The 22,793-nt window shown below is 38.4% G+C and overlaps 1 protein-coding gene across 1 annotated transcript in view; it reads left to right on the plus strand.

Annotated features, from left to right (window-relative positions):
- mib2 (E3 ubiquitin-protein ligase mind bomb 2) overlaps positions 1–22,793 on the plus strand; it is a 388,603-nt gene that overhangs the window by 8,893 nt on the left and 356,917 nt on the right. The window contains exon 2 of the mRNA XM_090373924.1: positions 17,811–17,933. The gene's annotated coding sequence lies outside the window, so the exon portion shown is untranslated. The remainder of the gene's footprint in view (positions 1–17,810; positions 17,934–22,793) is intronic.

A 22,793-nucleotide genomic window follows, 5' to 3' on the forward strand; every position in this document is an offset into this window, starting at 1 on the left:
AGTGTGCTGATGTGGGAATTACTTAGACATAACTACTGTCAAGGATAAAGGAAAGGGCTTTTGTAAGGGTGACTACAGTGAACTCAGAAAGTTTTTAAATTCTGTACAGTGGGTTCATTTGTGGTTGTTACCAACAGCAAATTCTAAATGGGAAGTATTCAGGGAAGTAAAATCGTAGGTGCTACTAGGCTTTTCTTACCAACTAAGAAATACTGTTCCAGTCTTAGACCTCAATGGATGTCAGGTAAACTGATAAGACTTGTGGCAGAGAATAGAAATGCATGGGATAAATATAAATAATCAGGTGACACAGAAGAATATATTATATATAAACCATTCTCTAATCAAGTCACAAACGAGATTAGGCAAGCTAAGGCAGATTACAAGAAATCTTTGGCAAGGAATGCCAAGAAAAGCAGTAAAGACTTCTTTGTTTATGCTAGCATTAGGGGAGACTTATATAAACGGTAGTATAGAAGGAAGGGGTTGAATCATATTGGTCCACTTGCTGTTGATGGTTTAACTGTTGATGATCTTGCTGATCAACTGAATAGGTATTTTGAATTTTTGCATTCACACATGAGGGGTTCTTTAGGGAGGGAAATGCCAGAAGTTCATCAAAATCTAATAGGGAGCTAAATGATTTTGTGATAAATGAGGAAAAAGTGGAAGAGAAATCGTTTTAAGTTAAACATAAAGCCACCTATGGTGGATGGGATCTATCCAGTTATATTAGGAGAGGAGGCAGCAAAGGAGGTAAGCACACTATTAGCCATGATTATGAGAGCATCTCTGGATTCAGGGGAGGTTCCTGTGTGCTGGAACGTATCCCCAGTTCACAAAGGGGATCAAAGGGTAACATTAGTAATTACAGACCTGTTAGCTTAGCTTCTTTTCCGAGGAAAATAATGACATCCCTGGTTAAAGAAGTAATGCAGGACCATCTAGACAGGAGTGAAGTTATACTTTAGTCACACTATGCATTTGTTAAGTAGAGATCTTATCTGACCAATTTTATTTGATGCAGTGACAAAGGAACTGGATGCAAAAAAAATTTTTTGATATCATATACTTGAATTTCAGGAAAGCTTTTGATACTGTGGCACTAAATGACTGCTGTACAAATTGGTGTGCAGTGTGGCATTAAGGGAAAGTTACTGCTATGGATATAGGGATGGTTGATCGAGAGAAGACAGAGTGGTTTCAGTGAACACCATTCTTTGTGGAGTAATGATATTAGCGGAGTCCCACAGGGTTTGATGCTGGGACTATTTGTTGTTTTCTGTATTTATTAATGATATTGATTAGAGTATATCACACTTCATGTCTAAGTTTGCAGATGATACAAAGATTGAGTAGTGGTTAATAAGATTAACCAGGTTAAGCTACTGCAACAGATCTACAAAAATTAGGCACATGGGCCGAGAAATCGGAGTTGAAGTTTAATATTGACAGATGCAAGGAATTTTATATGAGTAGCAGTAATTCCAGATTAATATACTAAACATGTGGTAACTCATGGAAATGTAAAATGAAAAAAGATCAGGGGTTAATTATACAGTCAGACATGAAGTTCTCTGAGCAATGTAGACAGACTTCCAGGGCAGGTCATGGGTTTTTTTTTTTTTTATGATATACAGGAACTTTGGTGTAGGGATAAGAAGGTGATTATTCCTTTGTACAAGGCCATGGTTAGGTAGCATCTTGAATACTGTATACAGGTCTGAAGGCCTTATTTTGGGAAGGTTGTAAATCTGTTGATACAATTGCTCAGAAGGGCAACAAGATTGATGAAGAGAACAAAAGGGTTCTCTTATCAAGAAAGGTTTCAATTCTGCAAATTGTAACATCTTTTGTTGTGGAAGTTGATAGCCTAAATAAATTTAAGGCTGAGCTGGACAGACATTTGGAATGAATGGAAGGGTGAAATGGGACGTTTTTTTTTTTTTTTTTGGCTGATGCTGCATAAGCTTGCTTTCTTGCATCATATGCCTCTACTAATGCTAATCTGAAGGGCACCTTTGAGGAGATGTGATTGAGGTGTTTAAAGCCTTGAATGGATTGAGAAAAAGCTCAGTGTTAATTGCATTCTTCCTCTTTCTGAGGCTGTACACATGGGGGGGCATAAATTCAAGTTGAGGGAGGATGATTGCAGGATAGATGTGTGGAACTTTGTCTTCAGCCATTTGGTGGTTGATTGTTGGAACAAACTTCCATCTGTTGTGTATTGGACCCTTTCAAGAAACTCGGTGTCCTTTTTTAAGTTCAGTACATGAACAGAGTTCCAGGGATAGTTTTACAATTACCTAATACATTAGGGATTATGATTTCTCTATCTCTACAAGAAAAATATGTGATAAATCATTGATAGTGGCACCATTGGCTTTTCTTGCTGCCTGTCTACAATGCTTGGAGAAATTCATATTCACTGGTACCGTAACTCCAAAATTCCTTTTCTCCCTCTACTATTTTTTAATTTAACCTTACCAAGTGTATAAGTTCTTTGGGTTGCTATTCTTCAAGTGTAATACCTTGCATTTTGCTGCATTAGAAATGGCCCAGGTGCCAAGCGAATTTCGGATCAAGTGTCTTTGCCAGTAAATTTGTGCTCTTGAAGGAATAAAATTGTTTCCTTGTTTTCAGCCTTAAGCTAACACTCAAGTAAATAATCTTCAGTAAAGAAAACACTTTACTAGATCAGAAGGAAAAGTAACCTTCTTTCTTTCTTCTCTTGGTTTCTCCTGTTTATTACTAACCCACTATTGTTTGGTCATAAAGATGGCACTGCATCCATGTGGATGGGCTGGTAACGTGGACGGGAACGCTCTCCCTTCCAGGGCAAAATGGAGCAGAGTCCCTAAAGCCCAGAAATGCACTGGGTGCATAGATGAAACCCTTACCGGTCGAAAACAATCAAAGCTTAATTTTGTTGCAACAAAACATCAAAAGACTATAGACCAAATCCGAACTCTAGCCTTCCTTATTATCCGCTCAACCCAAGAACAACTGATTGGCAAACTCGCACCATTTCTAGTGCAGAATTGCCTAGAAAGCATAATAGTAAACCCCCCCCCCGTCAAGACAGTTTGTCTTTTAGGGTCGGGTGACTTACTGGTTGAAGTTGCCTCTGCTCAACAGTCTGAACAACTACTAAAACTAAAAACTTTTGGTGGGACTTCTGTTACTGTTTCACCACACGTTTCCCTGAACATGTCAAGAGGTGTCATCAATGAATGAGATCTCATTAACATGTCAGATGGAGAGCTAAAAGAAGAACAGGAAGATCAAGAAGTCATCCATGATCCACGTCAGATGAATTACTACAAAGGACTGCATACTAGTTTATACTCAGACCATAATACTCACTTTTGACAACCCCAAACCACCAACAGTGATTGAAGCAGGTTATCTTAACTGCCATGTTAAAGCCTACATTCCAAACTCTTTATGCTGCTACAAGTGCCAGAAATTTGGGCACTCACAGACAGTTTGTAGAGGAGCAGCTGCATGTGCATCTACTGCACACACTAATGCCAATTGCAAAGCCACAACACCCAGTGTCCTAACTGTAGAGATGTACATCCGGTGTTTTCTAAGCAGTGTCCCCTTTGGAAACGTGAAAAAAAAAAAAAGAAAAAACAGTGATACAAAATTGAACACAATGTCACCTATCAAGTGACTTGGCACATTATAGCCAATGCCACTCATGTGCCATAAAACTTAAGCAAACAAAAAATCCTTACCAGCCCTGAATATTAATAAACCAACTTATGCTTAAGTAACCGAAAGACAAATATCAATTGCAACCCAAACAGTGGTAACCATACCACCAAGTGAATCACTATGTGAGTGGGCAAGGTCACTGTCAGTAGATTGGCCACTGTACCAGTAAACTAAATGACAAGCAAACAAAATAAAGCTATAAGTATGCCAATTACTGTATAATCAGATGCCACCCCACAGCAAAACACTGTAATATCTACTTTTCCTGATGCAAACCAAACAGATTGCATGGACTTAGTAGATAGCTCACAGTAGATAAGCAGGTATTAGAACTATTCACTGACGAGAAGATGGATATGGGGAAACCATACTTTCCAAAGAAAAGGGGAAAGGTAAATTTCAGCGAAATAAACCTTCAGCCCCTCAAAAACAAATTAAGGGTTCCACTAAACCCAAATAATGTTTACATTTTTGCAGTGGAACTGTAGAGGATATTGTAGTAAAATGACATCCATGACCTTATCGCTTTCTGCCTACAGGAAACCATTCTAACCCCACATATAACTGTTTCCCTCTGGAACTACATAATTCATTGGCAAGTTCGTGTTGCCCACAACCTAAACAATCTGGCACATGGAGGTGTGGCATTGATAATCAATGTTCTGATACTCTTAAAACCAATCCCACTAAAAACAAACCTTGAGGCAGTTGCAGTGTGAGTCAACATTAACTTTGACTTAACTATCTTCTCACTATACTTGCCCCCCTAATCAAAATAAGCTATGCTGACCTAGAAGAATTAGTGGTACAATTTCTCAACCCTACTTCATCATAGGGGACCTCAACAGTCATCATCTATTATGAGGAAATCAAAAATAATTACTTGACCAGCACAATTTGATTACACTCAATAATGGCATGCACACTTATATGCATTTATCTTCAGGATCTACTTCAGCTATTGATGTCTCTCTCTATGCTCAGCGATGATATATAATATAGCAATCTGCTGGGTAGTGACCATTACCCATTGATATGTCACATTGATACAAGCATTCCCCACTTTTCTAACAACTGCCAAATGGAACTTTTTAAAAGCAAAATGGGATATATACAAGCAGCTAGCAATATTGGAAGAAAAGCAGGTCCAAGAAACATCCATAAACATGACTGCAGAATATATCTAGTCAAATACTATAGGCATCGGACATGTAGTATTTGATTCCAAGTGATTCCAAAACAATTCAAAAAAATATCAGCATGCTCAAAACTGTGGTGGAATAATGAATGCAATGCATCCAAAAAAAGAGAAGACCAGAGCGTGGAACATCTTCAGGAAGTTCCCAACAACTGCAAATCTCATTTACTTTAAACAGGCTTGGGCAAGAGGGAAGCGCAGAGGCATTTCACCTCCACAATTACAAGAACTACAAAAGCGCAAATGATATGTGCCAAAATACAACGTATGTACTCAAAACATCCATGCATCAACCTTCCCATATTTGATGTAAATGGTCATGATTTACAAAACTAATGGAGATTGCGAATGCATTGAGCAAATCGTTCATGAAAACCTCAGTTATAACATCTTATCCACCTCATTTTCAGGTACACAAGGCACAGGCTGAGAAACATTTCATCAACTTCAAATCGGCATCTAGTGCTGCGTACAATCTTTCCTTCACAATGTTAGAATTGTGCCATGCTCTAGTGACCGCCAAACTCTGTACAGCAGGACCAGATGGAATAGATTCTATCATGATAGCACAACTTACTGAACCAGCCCTTAAGACATTGTTACTTCTGTACAACAAAATATTTAAAGAAAATACCTTCCTAGACAAATGGTGTCATGTCCATATTTTGGCATTTCCGAAACCAGGAAAAGATCCTACAAATCTGCTACATTACAGACCTATTGCACTCACAAGCTGTAGGAGCGAGGTACTGGAAAAAATGATTAATGCTAGCCTAACCTGGTTTCTAGTTCAAAATAACCTTAACTCATGCAATTCAGTTTCCATGAAGGAACATCCACTCTTGACCTACTGATCAGGGCAGAAATAAATATCTGTAAAACTTTTGTATGAAAAGAACCCCATATCATGATTCTTTTTGACATAGAAAAAAGCCTTTGACACAGCTTGCAGATATGGTATAATGAAAACCTGATCTAGGATTACATGGACTTGCCACTGTTTATCAGAAACTTCCTACATCACCACTCATTTCAAGTTAGTCGATAACCAATTATCTTCAAATTTTAACCAGGAAGAAGGGGTCCCACAAGGTTATTATTATTAGTTATATGGTGTAAGGAAGCCTGAGGCTTATGCTGCACCAGCCAAAACTCCCTGAGAGAGAGAGAGAGAGAGAGAGAGAGAGAGAGAGAGAGAGAGAGAAGGGAATCACCAAGAAAGATGAGATGATGATTCAGTGCTAAGTGCCACCCTATTTAACATAGCAATGAATTCAATAACACAGGATATACCACAAACAGTGTCCACTACTCTGTATGCCAACGACTTCAGTATCTCTTGCCATTCCCCTAATATGTGAATGGTAGAAAGACAGATGCAAGATGCCATCAACAAAGTTGTTAAATGGTCACAAAACAACGATTTTTGTCTCTCACCACAAAAGAACTGTCAGGATACACATCTGTAGGTAGCGTAACATACATCCAGACTCAGAACTTCACCTAGAAAATCAAATATCTAAGTCGTTTGTAATGTTTGCTTTCTTGGTGTGGTTGACCAAAAACTTACCTTCCTTGAACATATAAAAAGAGCTCTAGATTACTAGTTTTAAAAAGCTAAACATCTTAAGAGTACTATATGCACAACATGGGGCACTGACCATTATACTGCATTTGTACCATGCTATAGTATTGTCAAATCTGGACTACAGCTCTGTGGTCTACATCACTGGTAGAAGTGCCTTACATTGGCTTGAACCTGTACACCACAGTTCTCTTCGTCTTGCACTAGGGGCATACTGTACATTGTCAGTTCGGAGCTTATATGCTGAAGCTAATGAAACCTCCTTGCATCTACGCAGACACTATGCAGCAAAATTAAAGGGCAACTGGACAACCCTATTTGGAATGGACTTTTCTCACCCAAATGGCAGAACCTTTACATAGCTTACCCATCAACATGGATGTGGCTTCATTCCCTGCTCACTGACTGGCAACTTGATCTCAGTATGATACAGCCTACTGCCTCTTGTACAGTCCTACCTTGGACAAAAAATAAATACCGCTGTATGACCTTTCATTCACAGTGTGGGGGAAATCTTATCCCAACAGAACATACTGAAAATTCACGCTGCACTGATAATCCAGCATGCATAGTTACATGCCAGTCTATACGGATGGATCTAAAACTGACACTCATGTTGGTGCAGCAGAATTATTTCCCTACATTACCTTAGCCAAGAAACTCCTTAATGAATGCAGGAACTATACTGCAGAACTCTGTGCTTTCCACATAGCCTTAAATTTCACATTCTCAACAAACATATTGCACAGTGTTATTTATACAGGTTCCATTAGTGCTGTCCAAGCACTAATGGATAACCCCTTACTCACAGATTTGGAATACCATGACCAAGTTAAATAAGAACAAACAACAAGTTCTCTTTTGTTGAATCCCTGGTCATGTTGGAATTGCTGGAAATGAATGTGCCGACCCAACTGCTGAAACTGCTACAGATGCTATAGATCAATCCTTTACTACACTAGTCTCAGATTACAAGTTAATTATAAAGAAGCAATGTCTTGAACAATGGCAACACATCTGGCAAAGTCAAGTTTGTAACAAGCTACTCCATACAAAGAAAGATTTCAAACCTTGGAAATCCAGTATATGTGAGAACAGACACGAAGAAGTTGTATTATCCAGATTACAAATAAGCTATACAAATCTAACACATCTTTATCTGCTTGCAAGCGTTGATCCACCACAGTGCACAAACTACAACACCCAGCTCACTGCCCAACGTGTACTCATTAATTGCCCCAAATACAATAGTGATCGACAAGCTACTTCATTTTTCATGATGAACACTTCTTTCAGTATTACTGACCTCCTAGCAGATATGCCACACATGGCCAAAGTTTTTACTTTCCTCAAATAGATACACAGTGTAAACTTGAATGATATTTATATAGATAAAACTATGTATTTAACATGGTTAGGCGCATTATGTCCTTGGTTCCCTTGTCATAAAGCCTATTTACAAACAAACAACTGCATTATAAAAAAATAGCTGCCATTTTGTTGATCATCCTTGAAACCTGTCAAAGTCATACTGAAGGAACACTGCATGGTGCTGATCATTAACTGCCTCTCCAAATCTTTATATTAGCTGCAATTTTGACATCACACCCTGTATCCCATTTTTGAAGTCATTTATGAAAATCAGAAACAACTGTGGTTTCAAAATCAATTTGTGGGGGACTCCACTTCTAATGGTAGGTCAGTCTGAAGATTAACCATTAATCATAACCTTCTGCTTCTTGCCCTGCAGCAATTGGCCATCTTGTGATATCAGTATATTCTACTTATACAATACTCTCTCACGAGGGACTAAGTCAAAATACTTTATTAAAATCCAAATAATTTCTGTTGGTCCACAGGCCAGGTTTGGTATGCCTGTTAATATGCGAGTTGATGCTGTTCTTTGTTATTGTTATCAGAGGTTTGTGGGCTGCATCCCGCTCTGTGAAAATTTATGGCACAAAGCCCTCTGAGTCATGGATAAAAGTTTGTGGTTGCTTGCAGTTTTATACTCAATTCTCAAGCATCTGATGGGATAACCAGCCATCTTAAGATACATTGGCTCTATTTTATGTCTACTTCATGATTTCTTGGGCTCTTAGTATCACCTCGGGACTTATAATTCTTCAGCACATTGCCAACCATCAACTTGGGTATGTTTAATTTGTGCACAGTTGCACACGGTCATTTTCACCATGTGACAACTGTCATTTCCCTCTGAATCTTTAATTCTTTCTCTGTGTTCTGTAATAGTATTAGCAGGTGGCAAATGATGCCGGAAAGCAAGTTTCTAATGATCAACTAAAGGAGGCAGCAAAGGAAGTAAGCAAACCCTTAGCCATAATTATGAGAGCTACCTTGGACTCAGGGGAGATACCCATAGACTGGAGATTTGCAAATGTGACCCCAATTAACAAAGGAGGGTCAAAGGCTGACACAAATAATTATAGACCTGTAAGTTTAACTTCTGTTCCAGGAAAATTAATGGAGGCACTGATTAAAGAAGCACTACAGGATCATCTAGACAACTTCGGTTATAGCTCGGACACAGCATGGTTTTGTTAAGGGGAAGTCTTGCCTGACCAATTTTATTGGATACTATGATGCAGTCACAAAAGAACTGGATGCAGGGAATAACTTTTATATTATATACTTGGATCTTAGAAAGGCTTTTGATACTGTTGCACATGGAAGACTGCTGCACAAATTGGAGCAGTGTGGCATTGGAGGCAAATTGCTGCTATGGATAAAGGGGTGGTTGAGGGGGAGAAGACAGAGAGTGGTAATCAATGGACACTGCTCATCGTTGACTAGTGTTATTAGTGGAGTCCCTCAGGATTCAGTGTTGGGTCCATTATTGTTTTCTGTATTTATAAATTATATTGATGATGGTATATCAAGCTTAATATCCAAGTTTGCAGACGATGCAAACTTGGATATTAAGACACTACTGATGCTATGCTGCTGCAACAGGATCTGGAAAGGTTGAGCAGATGGGCTGAGAGGTGGCAAATGAAGTTTAACATTGACAAATGTAAAGTACTACATATGGGAAACAGCAACCCCAGAGCAACGTATCAACTCTGTGGTACTACACTGACATTGGTAGAGAATGAAAAGGATCTGGGTGTAATTGTGCAGGCAGATATGAAGTTCTCTGAGCAGTGCAGACGGGCTGCAAGAGTAGCTCATGGTGTCTTGTCAATGATATACAGGAATTTTTCTACCAGCGATAAGGAGGTGATTATTCCCTTGTATAAGGCAATGGTCAGGCCACACCTAGAGTACTGTATACAGATCTGGAGGCCTCATTTCAAGAAGGATGTAGAGCTGCTGGAACGAGTACAGAGAAGGGCAACAAGATTAGTGAATGGAACAAAGGATTGCTCTTATGAAGAAAAGCTTAAGTTTTGCAAATTACAGTGTCTGGAGACTAGGCACCGGCGAGGTGGTCTGATAGAGGTGTATAAAGCCTTGAATGGTTTGAGCATGCTCAGTGCTGATGGGATTCTTCCTCTTGCTCAGAATAATCACCTGAGAGGGCATAAATTCAAATCGAGGAAAGACAGATGTAGGATAGATGTGTGGAAGTTTGCCTTTAGCCAGCGGGTAGTTGGTTGGTGGAACAGACTTCCATCCCTTGTTGTGGAAGTTGATAGCCTAAATAAATTTAAGGCTCAGCTGGACAGGTATTTCGAATGAATGGAGGGGTGAAATGGAAGTGTTTTTTTTTTTTTTTTTTTTTTTTTTGGCTGATGCTGCATAAGCTTGCTTTCTTGCATCATATGCCTCTACTAATGCTAATGCTAACTACCTTCTGGCTGAAGGCAAACTTTCAACACATCTATCCTGCAACCATCGTTCCTCAACTTAAATTTATACCCTCTTATGTGTGAGTAGTCTCAGCAAGAGTAAGAATACCTTATATTCAGTTTATTCAATCCATTCAAGGCTTTAAACACTTCATTCAGATCACCCCACGTGTGCTTATTCTTCAGAAGCTGCAATTTGTAGAAATGAAGCCTTTCTAGGTTAGAGCACCATTTTGTTTTCACTAATCTGGTTGCTTCTCTCTGCACCCTTCCTAAAGTGAAGCCTCCAGACCTGTATACAATACTCAAGATGTGGTCTTACCATGGCCTTGTACAAGTGACTTGACGCATTGTAACCCTAGTCATTTTTGCACGATAAAAAAAAACAAAAAAAACACAACCAACCAGCCTTATACAAAGGGATAATTACCTCCTTATTTCCATTAGCAAAGTTTCTGTATATTATTGACAAAACACCCATGAGTTGTTCTGGCAGCTTGTCTTCACTGCTCAGAGAATTTCATATCTGACTGCACAATTACCCCCAGCCATTTTTCATTTTCCACTACCTGAGTGTAGCACCACACAGTTGATAAGTCACTGTGTTTCACATCCAAGTTGGAAATCACTTCTGGACTAACTATTGATTATCTTTGTAGGCCAAACTATTTCAGTGTTCCAGGTATTGCATTTTTTTGTAGGTGCATACAACTTTCTGCAATTGGAGGACTGTGCTATTTAAACGTCCTGCTAAATCCTACCTAAAAGTTATATCCCGTGAGTTTTATTGGGATAATGTACACTTAAATATTTTGATGGAAGCAGTTCTATAGTTTCTAATCCTCCCTATGAGGAATGGCTAGAGGTGTAAACTTCAAATATGAGCAACTAGCTATCCTAATGGGGGGGGAAGAATTAGATTGAAATGAATAACCTTTGAAAAGGATCAGTGAAATAAAGGAGAAAGAAGCTGTATTCTCACTGATAGAAAAGACAAGGAACATAAATATAAACATTAAAATGCTTTTGATACTGTTGCACATAATAGGAGCACTAATTGGAGCACTCTGAATGGATGGTTGAATGGAAGATAAGAGAGTTGTTATCAATGCTATCAGTGGAGTGCCCCAGGTTTCAATGCTGGGACCGTTTTTGCTTTATGTATTTATTAATGATATTGGTGAGGGTATATTAGGCTTAATGTCTAAGTTTGTAGATAATATGAAGGTTGGCAGGGTGGTTAATGACAGTAATGGTTGTATGCTATTACAACAAGATCTAGAAAAATTAGGCAGTTGGGCTGAGAAATGGCAGTTGAAGTTAACATCAACAAATGCAAAGTGCTGCACATGGATAACAATAATCCCAGATTAACATACCAACTGTGACACTATACTCAGGGTAGTGAAAAATGAAAAAGACCTGGGGGTAATTGGACAGTCAGATATGAAGTTTGAGTAGGTGCAGACAGGCTGCAAGGACAGCACATGAAGTTCTGTCAGTGATATACAGGAATTTTGTTAGCAGGGATGTGGAAGTGATTATTCCATTGTGAAAGGCATGGTCAGGTCACATCTTGAGTGCTGCACACAGATATGGAGGCCTCATTTTAGGAAGGAGGTAGGACTGCTGGAGTGGATACAGAGAAGGCAATGAGATTGGTGAAGAGAACAAAGGGCTGCTCTTATTACGAAAGGCTTCAGTACTGCAAATTGCAGCTTCTGGAGAGTAGGCACTTGTGAGGTGATCTGATTGAGGTGTTTAAGGCTTTGATTGGATTGAGCAAGCTCAGTGCTGATGGGATTCTTCGTCTTGCTCAGACTACAGGGGACATAAATTCAAGTTGGAAAAGGATGGTTGCAGAATAGATGTGTGGAAGTTTGCCTTTAGCCAGCATTTGGTTGATTTCTGTAACAAATCAAGAAAGCATACACTTGCTTTCTTGAATCACATGCCACTACTACTACAAACTTCTATCTGATGTTGTGGAAGTGGATAGCTTGAATAAATTCAAGGAAAAACTAGACAAACTGTTGGAAGTAATGGATTGGTGAAATGGGAGTTTTTTTTTTTTTTTGGTGATGCTGTATAAGCTTGCTTTTTTGCACATTTGCCGCTACTAATATTAGCAAAGGCACATGATGCAAGAAAGCAAGCTTATATAGCATCAGCCAAAAAAAAAAAAAAACCCTTATTTCACCCATCCACTCGCTCCAAATGTTTGTCAAGTTCTGCCTTGAATCTATTTAAGCTATCAACTTTTACAACAACAGATGGAAGTTTGTTCCAGCAATCAACCACCTGCTGGCTAAAGACAAACTTCTGCACATCTATCTTACAACCGTCTTTCCTCTATTGGAATTTATGTCCTCTCAGGCGATTATTATGAGCAAGAGGAAGAATCCCATCAGCATTGAGCATGCTCAAACCATTCAAGGCTTTATATACCTCAATCAGATCACCTCGCAGGTGCCTAGTCTTCAGACACTGTAATTTGCAAAACTTAAGCCTTTCTTCGTAAGAGCAACCCTTTGTTCTGTTCACTAATCTTGTTGCCCTTCTGTGTACTCGTTCCAACAGCTCTACATCCTTCTTAAAATGAGGTCTCCAGACCTGTATACAGTACTCAAGGTGTGGCCTGGCCATTGCTTTTTACAAGGGAATAATCACCTCCTTATCCCTGCTAGAAAAATTCCTGTATATCATTGACAAGACACCATGAGCTACTCTTGCAGACCGTCTGCAAGACTGCTCAGAAAACTTCATATCTGCCTGCACAATTACCTCCCAGGTCCTTTTCACTCTCTACCACTGTCAATGTAGTACCACACAGTTGATATGTTACTCTGGGGTTACTGCTTCCTTTATGCAGTACTTTACATTTGTCAATGTTAAACTTCAGTTGCCACCTCTCAGTCCATCTGCTCAACTTTTCTAGATCCTGTTGCAGCAGCGTACTGTCATTAGTGTCATTAACAACCCTGCTGACCTTTGTATCATCTGCAAACTTGGACATTAAGCCTGATATACCATCATCAATATCATTTATATAAATACAGAAAACAAAAATGGTCCCAACACTGAACCCTGAAGGACTCCACTAATAACATTAGTCCACGATGAGCAGTGTCCATTGATTACCACTCTCTGTCTTCTCCCCCTCAACCATCCCTTTATCCATAACAGCAATTTGCCTCCAATGCCACACTGCTCCAATTTGTGCAGCAGTCTTCCATGTGCAACAGTATCAAAAGCTTTAATAAGATCCAAATTTATAATATCAAAGTTATTCCCTGCATTCAGTTCTTTTGTGACTGCATCATAGTGTCCAGTCAAATTGGATAGGCAAGACTTTACCTTAACAAAACCATGCTGTGTCCGAGCTATAACTGAAGTTGTCTAGATGATCCTGTAGTGCTTCTTTAATCAGTGCCTCCATTAATTTTCCTGGAACAGAAGTTAAACTTACAGGTCTATAATTATTTGTGTCAGCCTTTGATCCTCCTTTGTGAATTGGGGTCACATTTACACATCTCCAGTCTATGGGTACCTCCCCTGAGTCCAAGGAAGCTCTCATAATTATGGCAAAGGGTTTGCTTACTTCCTTTGCTGCCTCCTTTAATATAACTGGATAGATCCCATCCACCCCAGGTGCCTTTCTTGTGTTTATCTTCAACAATTTCTCCTCCACTTTACTCTCAGTTATTACAAGATTATCTAGCTTACTGCCAGAGTTGAATACACCTCTGGCATTCCCCTCGCTGAATAACTCCTCATGTGTGAATGTCGATGCAAAATATTCATTTAGTTTGTTGTTAGCTACCTGAGCATAATCATCAACAGTTGAACCATCGATATCAAGTGGACCAATCTGATTCATCCCCTTCCTTATAGAGTTTACATAAGTAAAGAACTCTTTGCTGTTTTTCTTTGCATCCTTTGCCAAAGATTTCTGGTAATCTGCCTTCGCCTGCCTAATCTCCTTTATAACTTGGTTACAGACCAGCTTATATCTGTCATAGGCTTCTGTGTCATGTGTTAATTTATATGTATCCCATGCATTTTTCTTCTCTGCCATATGTCTCATTAGTTCATCTGACATCCATTTAGGCCTAAACCTTGAACAATATTTCTTAGTTGGTATGTAAAGCCTAGTAGCTTCCAAGATATGTTCTTTGAATGCTTCCCATTTTGAATTTGCTGTTGGTAACATCAGTTGGTCCCACCGTATAGAATTTAAATACTGTCTCAGACCACTGTAGTTGCCTTTACGAACGCAAAATCCCTTCCCTTTACCCCTGATGGTAGTTACTTCTTTGAGTAAATCCCACTTCAGCACACTGTGATCACTGCCACCTAGTGGTTCCTTTATCTGCAGATTCTTAATGCATGAAGAATCACTACTGATCATCAGATCAAGAGTATTACTCCCTCTAGTTGCCTCCCAAATATGCTGATGTAGAAAACAGTCATCCAATAAATCCACAAAAGCCTTGCTAGTGTGTGAGTGACTAACCCACAAATTCCAGTCAATATCTGGGAAATTAAAATCCACCCTTATAAGACTCTCTGATTTACTGGCCCACTCTATTTCTCTGTACAGTTTCTTCTTATACTCATCAGAGTCATTAGGCCTATAGCACACTCCTACTCTGAATTTTGTTCTCCCAATGCTTATGTCACACCAAACTGACTCGACACTGCACTGTCCAGCGATGTCGACTGGCTTCACTTCCTTGGATTTTATGTGTTTCTTAACTAATAGCATAACCCCTCCTCCCTTCCTATTCTGTCTATCCTTTCTGTACACATTGCATTAGCATTAGCATTAGTAGAGGCATATGATGCAAGAAAGCAAGCTTATTCAGCATCAGCCAAAAAAAAAAAAAAAAAAAAAAACACACAACACTCCCATTTCACCCCTCCGTTCGTTCGAAATACCTGTCCAGTTGAGCTTTAAATTTGTTTAGGCTATCAACTTCAACAACAAGTGATGGAAGTCGGTTCCACCAACCAACCACCCGCTGGCCAAAGGCAAATTTCCGCACATCTATCCGACATCCGTCCTTCCTCAATTTGAATTTATGCCCTCTGAGCTGATTATTCTGAGCAAGATGAAGAATCCCATTGGCATTGAGCATGCTCAAACCATTCAAAGCCTTATACACCTCTATCAGATCACCTCTACGGTGCCTAGTCTCCAGACTCTGTAATTTGCAAAACTTAAGCCTTTCTTCGTAAGAGCAACCCTTTGTTCCATTCACTAATCTTGTTGCCCTTCTCTGCACCCGTTCCAGCAGCTCCACATCCTTCCTGAAATGAGGCCTCCAGACCTGTATACAGTACTCAAGATGTGGCCTAACCATTGCCTTATACAAGGGAATAATCACCTCCTTATCCTTGCTAGAAAAATTCCTCTTTATCATTGACAAGACACCATGAGCTACTCTTGCACCTCGTCTGCACTGCTCAGAGAACTTCATATCTGCCTGCACAATTATCCCCAGGTCCTTTTCATTCTCCACCACTGTCAGTGTAGTACCGCAGAGTTGATACTTTGCTCTGGGGTTACTGTTTCCCATATGTAGTACTTTACATTTGTCAATGTTAAACTTCATTTGCCACCTCTCAGCCCATCTGTTCAACCTTTCCAGATCCTGTTGCAGCAGCATAGCGTCAGTAGTGTCCTTAACAACCCTGCCAACCTTTGTATCATCTGCAAACTTGGACATTAAACTTGATATCCCATCATCAATATCATTCATAAACACCGAAAACAACAACGGGCCCAACACTGAACCCTGAGGAACTCCACTAATAACATTAGTCCACGTTGAGCAGTGTCCATTGATTACCACTCTCTGTCTTCTGCCACTCAACCATCCCCTTATCCATAGCAGCAATTTGCCTCCAATGCCACACTGCTCCAATTTGTGCAGCAGTCTTCCATGTGCAACAGTATCAAAAGCCTTTCTAAGATCGAAATATATAATATCAAAGTTATTCCCTGCATCCAGTTCTTTTGTGACTACATCATAGTATCCAATCAAATTGGTCAGGCAAGACCTGCCCTTAACAAAACCATGCTGCGTCTGAGCTATAACTGAATTCTTGTCTAGATGATCCTGCAGTGCTTCTTTAACCAGTGCCTCCATTAATTTACCTGGAACAGAAGTGAAACTAACAGGTCTATAATTACTTGTGTCAGCCTTTGATCCTCCTTTGTGAATTGGGGTTACATTTGCACATCTCCAGTCTATGGGTACCTCCCCTGAGTCCAAAGAAGCTCTCATAATTATGGCTAGGGGCTTGCTTACTTCCTTTGCTGCCTCCTTTAATATAACTGGATAGATCCCATCCACCCCAGGTGCTTTTTTTATGTTTATCCTCAACAATCTCTCCTCCACTTTCCTCTCAGTTATTACAAAATCATCCAGCTCACTGCCAATGTTTACTTTACCTATATCATTCTCCTTCCTGAATAACTCCTCATGCGTGAATGTAGATGCAAAATACTCGTTTAAATTGTTAGCCACCTGAGCAGGATCCTCAACTGTTGAACCATCACTACAATGTACAATGGTTCAACAGTTGATCCTCAACTGTTGAACCATTGTACTCCCCAAATTCCAGTTCTGCATTCCTTATATCTGTGTGACACCACGTGTCATATATCCCAACAATATCTGCCTTTGATGTTTTGAGCAATACCTCAAATTCATCAAATTTATTTACCGAACTCCTAGCATTGGTGTACTTGCAAGTATACATGCACCTGTTCTTATTCTTAGCTACCCTAACACAACCCATGTGTTTACTTGTACCGCAATGACTCCCAGCAGTCTCTGAAATATCCTGCCTCTTGTTTTCCAGGCTGCTTCTCATTCCAATAGAAGCTATCTACCTAAGTAGTTAAATTAATTAATTAAATTGGCATTGTTTTGGTTATATCTCATATTACCCCAGGGGCTCACATCTGGTGAGTATGGGCTTGGCACACCCAGGGTCCTGAGCTGGATATCATCATTCTTATGTTTCCTGGGGTTCCCGTCTACTTTTGACTCTCTCTCTCAGGGTAACTAGGGAATTTTTTTTTTTGGCTGGTGCAGCATAAGCCTCAGGCTTCCTTGCACCATATAGCTAATAATAATAATAATAATATTGTGAATGCCTTCACAACGAATTGCCATGGTATTGTACTACCTCAAATAAGTAACAATTCACCAGTCGAGAAGACTATTTATTCAAGGTAATACAATACCATGGCAACTCGTTGTGAAGGCATTCACAATATGAGATATAACCAATACGATTCCAATTTAATTAATTAATTTAACTACTTAGGTAGATAACTATGTTAAAATGATGCATTTGCACTGACCTACATGATAGTCATTCTACCTTAAATACTTTATATACTGATATTATTAGTTTTTGGCAGTTTGTCATATGATCAGGTAACAGTTTTTTTCTTTACTTCTTTTTAATTTAGGTTTTCCAAAAGCAAAAGAGGTCATTTGAGCAAAAAGTTTCAGAACAGAGGTGGAAGAACAGAAAAAAAATTTTCAAGGGAAAAGTGCAAAAAGAAAATGGAAAAGTCATTCATTGTATATAGGTAGTATTTAGAATTTAATGGACAGCAATCATGATATTGCAAAGCCTCTATATTAATCTTTGTCATTATTGTTATAAGTTGATTTCAGATTCTTAAAAATTAAGTTACATAGTAAATTGTTTTGCGTGTTAAAAGCTTTTTAAAATATAGTTTAGAAAACTAAAAAAAAAAGACATTATTATTACTGTACATTAAAGATTCATTGTAGGTAATAAATGAACAGCTTATAATAATTATTATGGAAAATAGTATTAGATGAAATGTAATCCATCCTAATGTAACTGCTTATAGTTAAAAACAAAATTATCATATGTTCTTCAGCAGATGAATTTACAGGGATAGCTGTTGTATAGGAGAGAGAGAGAGAGAGAGAGAGAGAATGGGAAGATTTGAAGTTATATTATATTTCCAGTTATATTAAAGGAGGCGGCAAAGCAACTAAGCAAACAGACATAATTATGAGAGCATCCTTGGACTCAGGGGAGGTCCCCACGGACTGGAGATGTGAAAATGTATCCCCAATTCACAAAGGGGAGATCGAAAGGTGACATGTGTAATTATAGACCAGTTAGTGTAACTTCTGTTCCGGGTAAAATAACGGAGTCACTGGTTAAAGATGCATTGCAGGATCATCTAGACAAGACTGCAGCAATAATTCAGACACAGCATGGGTTTGTTAAGGGAAAGTCTTGTCTGACAAATTTGATAGGATATTATGATGTGGTTACAAAGGAACTGGATGCAAAAAATAATTTTAATATCATATACAGTCGAACTTCCCTATAACGAATTCGATAAATCCAGCGAAAAAATTTGTTATAGAGAAATTTCGTTATACAGAGAATATCTTTTTTATTAGAAATTATTATCTAATTAGAAAATGAAAACGAATCTACATTTATTTTTAATGTATTTTATTTCAAAAACATACTTATTTAAATTACGTTTACACAATTTTCGCCGGTAAGTATCACAAATCAAAAAAAATCTGTAATTTTTGTTTGCACAGTACAATTAAAAAATGTCTGTTTCTCAAAGAAAACCTCACATTTTTTCAGAGCATTAAAAACATTATCAGGAACATTTTCACAAAACTGTAGACCCATACGAACCATTTTAAATGCGTTAATCATTTCTTAGTGAGTTGGCTTTTCTACGGGTTGTTCTGATGCATCTTCAGCATCATCGTTAATTTCTTCGTGATCATGGTTGTGTCTAACACTGTTCAGCAGTATTTCATCTTCATTTGGATGTTCTGCCGTAGTCAGATCTTGATCTACATAAACGTAACTATCCAGTGTTATTTCATTTTCGATGTTTCCGGACGATTCTAATAATGTCCAAAAGTTTTTCATTTGTGAAAGGGGCAGTTCATCTTGTTCATCCAGTTGTTGTTTGGCTTCTGTATTCAATGCAAATCCTGCTTTCGAAAAACAATTTTGAATAGTGTATTCGGTGACATCGTTTGTCCAAACTTTTGCCAGTTCAGAGATGCAATCTCTAAGGTTAATTGTAACCTCCAAGTTTCTATTTTCTGACAACACATTGACAATCTTCATTATTATTCTCTTTCGATAATAAAATTTAAAATTTTTAATAATGCCCTGGCCCATAGAGTTTTGACATCATGTTTGGTGGTAAAAACAACAACTTTGCACTTTTAAGTTTGGCAGAAATACTGGCAGGATGTGCCGGACAGTTGTCAGTTACCAACACGATTTTCCTTTTGTTATATGCTTGTCTAGTTTTAATATCCATTCTTCAAAAATATCATTTGTCATCCATGCTTTTTTATTAAAGGTGTAGTCAACTTCCAAAGATTTTGTGCCTCTAAAACATCTTGGGTTTTTTGATATTCCGATGACTAAAAGTCTTAATTTTTCACTTCCTGTCATATTTGCTCCAACTAGCACAGTGATTCTTTCTTTGCTTTCTGCCAAAATGTTTATCATCCTTAAAAGCAAGTGTTCTATTCGGTAAACATTTAAAGAATAAACCATTTTGTCAGCATTAAAAACATCCTTACGCTCATATTCTTCCAAAATCTTCTGTAAGGTATTGTTCCTCCAACTGTTGCAATCTTCTTCGCTTACATTAATACTTTCTCCACAAATAATCTTTTCCACAATTCTGTGGCACTTCTTAAATTTATCTAGCCACCCAGTGCTCGCATTAAATTCTGTATGTCCAAGGGACTGTGCAAATTTCAGAGCTTGTTGCTTAATTATTAGGCCCGATATTGGGATATTCTTTTCACATATCATTTGCACCCATTTTAGAACAGCTATATCAACATCTTTGTATTACACAACTTAATTCGTTTCTTGTCTGCTCCTCCTTCAATTGCATTTAAAATTGATTCTCAATTTTTTAAAATCGTAGATAAACTGCTTGCAGGTATGCCATATTTATCCGCAACATCTTTTTTCTTAAAACCCTGGTCAATATCAAAACAATCTTTGCTTTATCATTAATACTTAAACACTTTCTCTTCGACATTGTTTCCGCAATTGTAAAAATTACTCTATTGCAGCTCTTGCCGATACATACACCGCAAACTTCGCTGCGCTGGCCATATAGTGAATTGTTAGTACCGCCTACTCAATGACGTTCGCTTGCCAATTAAACAGTATCACGTGACCTTTCCTATCAACCACTTTGAAGAAATATACGACTTTGTGAATTTCTTTTATTGTGCTTTCATTCATATATACACGAAATAAATTTATGATTAATGTATGCTGTATGTTGCTTTTCAGAAAAAAAAAAATACAAGAGCATATAGCCTATATGATTGATGATGAACGAAATTAAAAAAAAAAAAAAATTGGTGAAAACCATCTACTGGGAATTCAGTTAGATGAGAACGGACATATCATATAATGATTGACAGGAAGGTCATGTGGTACAGTTGAGGTGAGAAGTGAATGTCACTCAGTAGGCATTACTAAAAATCAACTATGGTAGCAGTCTGTGTATTTCCGCCGCAGCATGCTAAAGGTTTACCGCAGCGAATTTCATTTTCCCCTGAGCCAACATCAATTTACAAATCTACCCTATTTATTGTAAAGTTTACGACCATTTTTAAGAAAACCCATTTGGTTTAATAACTGTAACAAAAATGAAACAAAGACCCTCCTATGGGTGTCAATTGCCATGTGTTCACTAAAAGGATAATTATTTAATTTAAGATGCTAATGTGCAATTTCGGAAGGAAGGAGGCAGTATATTTGAGCAGCTGTTTAGCAGTAAATGCTTGAAAATCTTCAAAAATGCTTTTACTAATTTTTTTTTTAAATTCGTTATAGAGAGACTAACACTTCGCTATATGGGGTTAATTTTACATGTAATTTCATTTCAAGGTGCAGTGTTTTGCGAAAAAATTTGTAATATAGAGAAATTCGTTAAATAGAATTTCGTAATAGAGAAGTTCCACGGTATTTGGATTTCAGGAAAGCTCTTGACGCTGTTGTGCATGGAAGACTATTGTACAAATTGGAGCAGAATGGTATTAGTAAGTTGCTACAATGGATAAAAGGATGGTTGAGTGGGAGAAGACAGAGGGTGGTAATCAATGGGTGCTGCTCGTCGTGGACTAATGTTATTAGTGGAGTCCCACAGGGTTCAGTGTTGGGTCCACTGTTGTTTTGTATATTTATCAATGATATTGATGAAGGTATATCAGGCTTAGTGTCGAAGTTTGCAGATGATAAAAAGGTTGGCAGGGTTGTTAATGACAGTAATGGCAATGTGCTACTGCAACAGGATCTAGAAAATTTTGGCAGATGGGCTAAGAAGTGGCAACTGAAGTTTAACCTCGACAAATGCAAAGTACTGCATATGGGTAGAAGTAACCCCAGAGAAACGTACCAACTGTGTGGTACTACACTTAAGGTGGTAGAAAATGAAAAAGACCTGGGAGTAATTGTGCAGTCAGATATGAAGTTTTCTGAGCAATGCAGACAGGCTGCCAGGGCAGGTCATGGAGTTTTGTCAATGATATATAGGAATTTTGCTAGCAGGGAAAAGGAGGTGATTGTCCCTCTGTATAAGGCAATGGTCAAGCCATGCCTTGAGTATTGCGTACAGGTCTGGAGGCCTCATTTTAGGAAGGATGTAGATTTGCTTGAGCGTGTACAGAGAAGGGCAACAAGATTGGTGAGGGGAATGAAGGGATCCTCTTATCAAGAGAGGCTTAAGTTCTGCAAATTGCAGTGGCTGGAGACTAAGCACCTGCGCGGTGATCTGATTGAGGTGTATAAGGCCTTGAATGGGTTGAGCATGCTGAATTCTGATGGGATCCTTCCACTTGTTCAGATTACGAACTTAAGGGGGCATAAATTCAAATTAAGAAAAGACAGATGTAGAATAGATGTGCGGAAATTTGCCTTTAGCCAGCGGGTGGTTAATTGCTGGAACAAACTTCCATCTGTCGTTGTGGAAGTTGATAGGTTAAATAAATTTAAGGAGGAACTGGATAGGAATTTGGAGGGAATGGTGTGATTTTTTTTATTTTTTTTTGGCTGATGCTGCATAAGCTCATTCACTTGCTTTCATGCATCACATGCCACTACTACTATTTGAGAAGAAGACTTTGGGTAAGCTGGCTAGAGACTGTCAGAAAACTTATTTTCAGAACTTATTGGTTCCTCATTAGAAAGCATGTGGTTTTCTTTCTGATAATTTTCTTTTTCTAATTTCTTGCGAAAATAGCAAAAAATAAATTGTTTGATACAAGTTACTGGGTAATATATTAAGTTGCAGGGCCTAAAATAGGTTGCTATGAAAAAAGGAGTGCAATACCTAGAAAAAGGTGGAGTTCATTTTGTTGTTAAACTTAAGACCCCTTCAGTTTACTAA

The sequence above is a fragment of the Mastigoproctus giganteus genome, chromosome 5 (genome assembly GCF_048544385.1).
Source record: "Mastigoproctus giganteus isolate SK-2022 chromosome 5, ASM4854438v1, whole genome shotgun sequence".
Taxonomy (NCBI): domain Eukaryota; kingdom Metazoa; phylum Arthropoda; class Arachnida; order Uropygi; family Thelyphonidae; genus Mastigoproctus; species Mastigoproctus giganteus.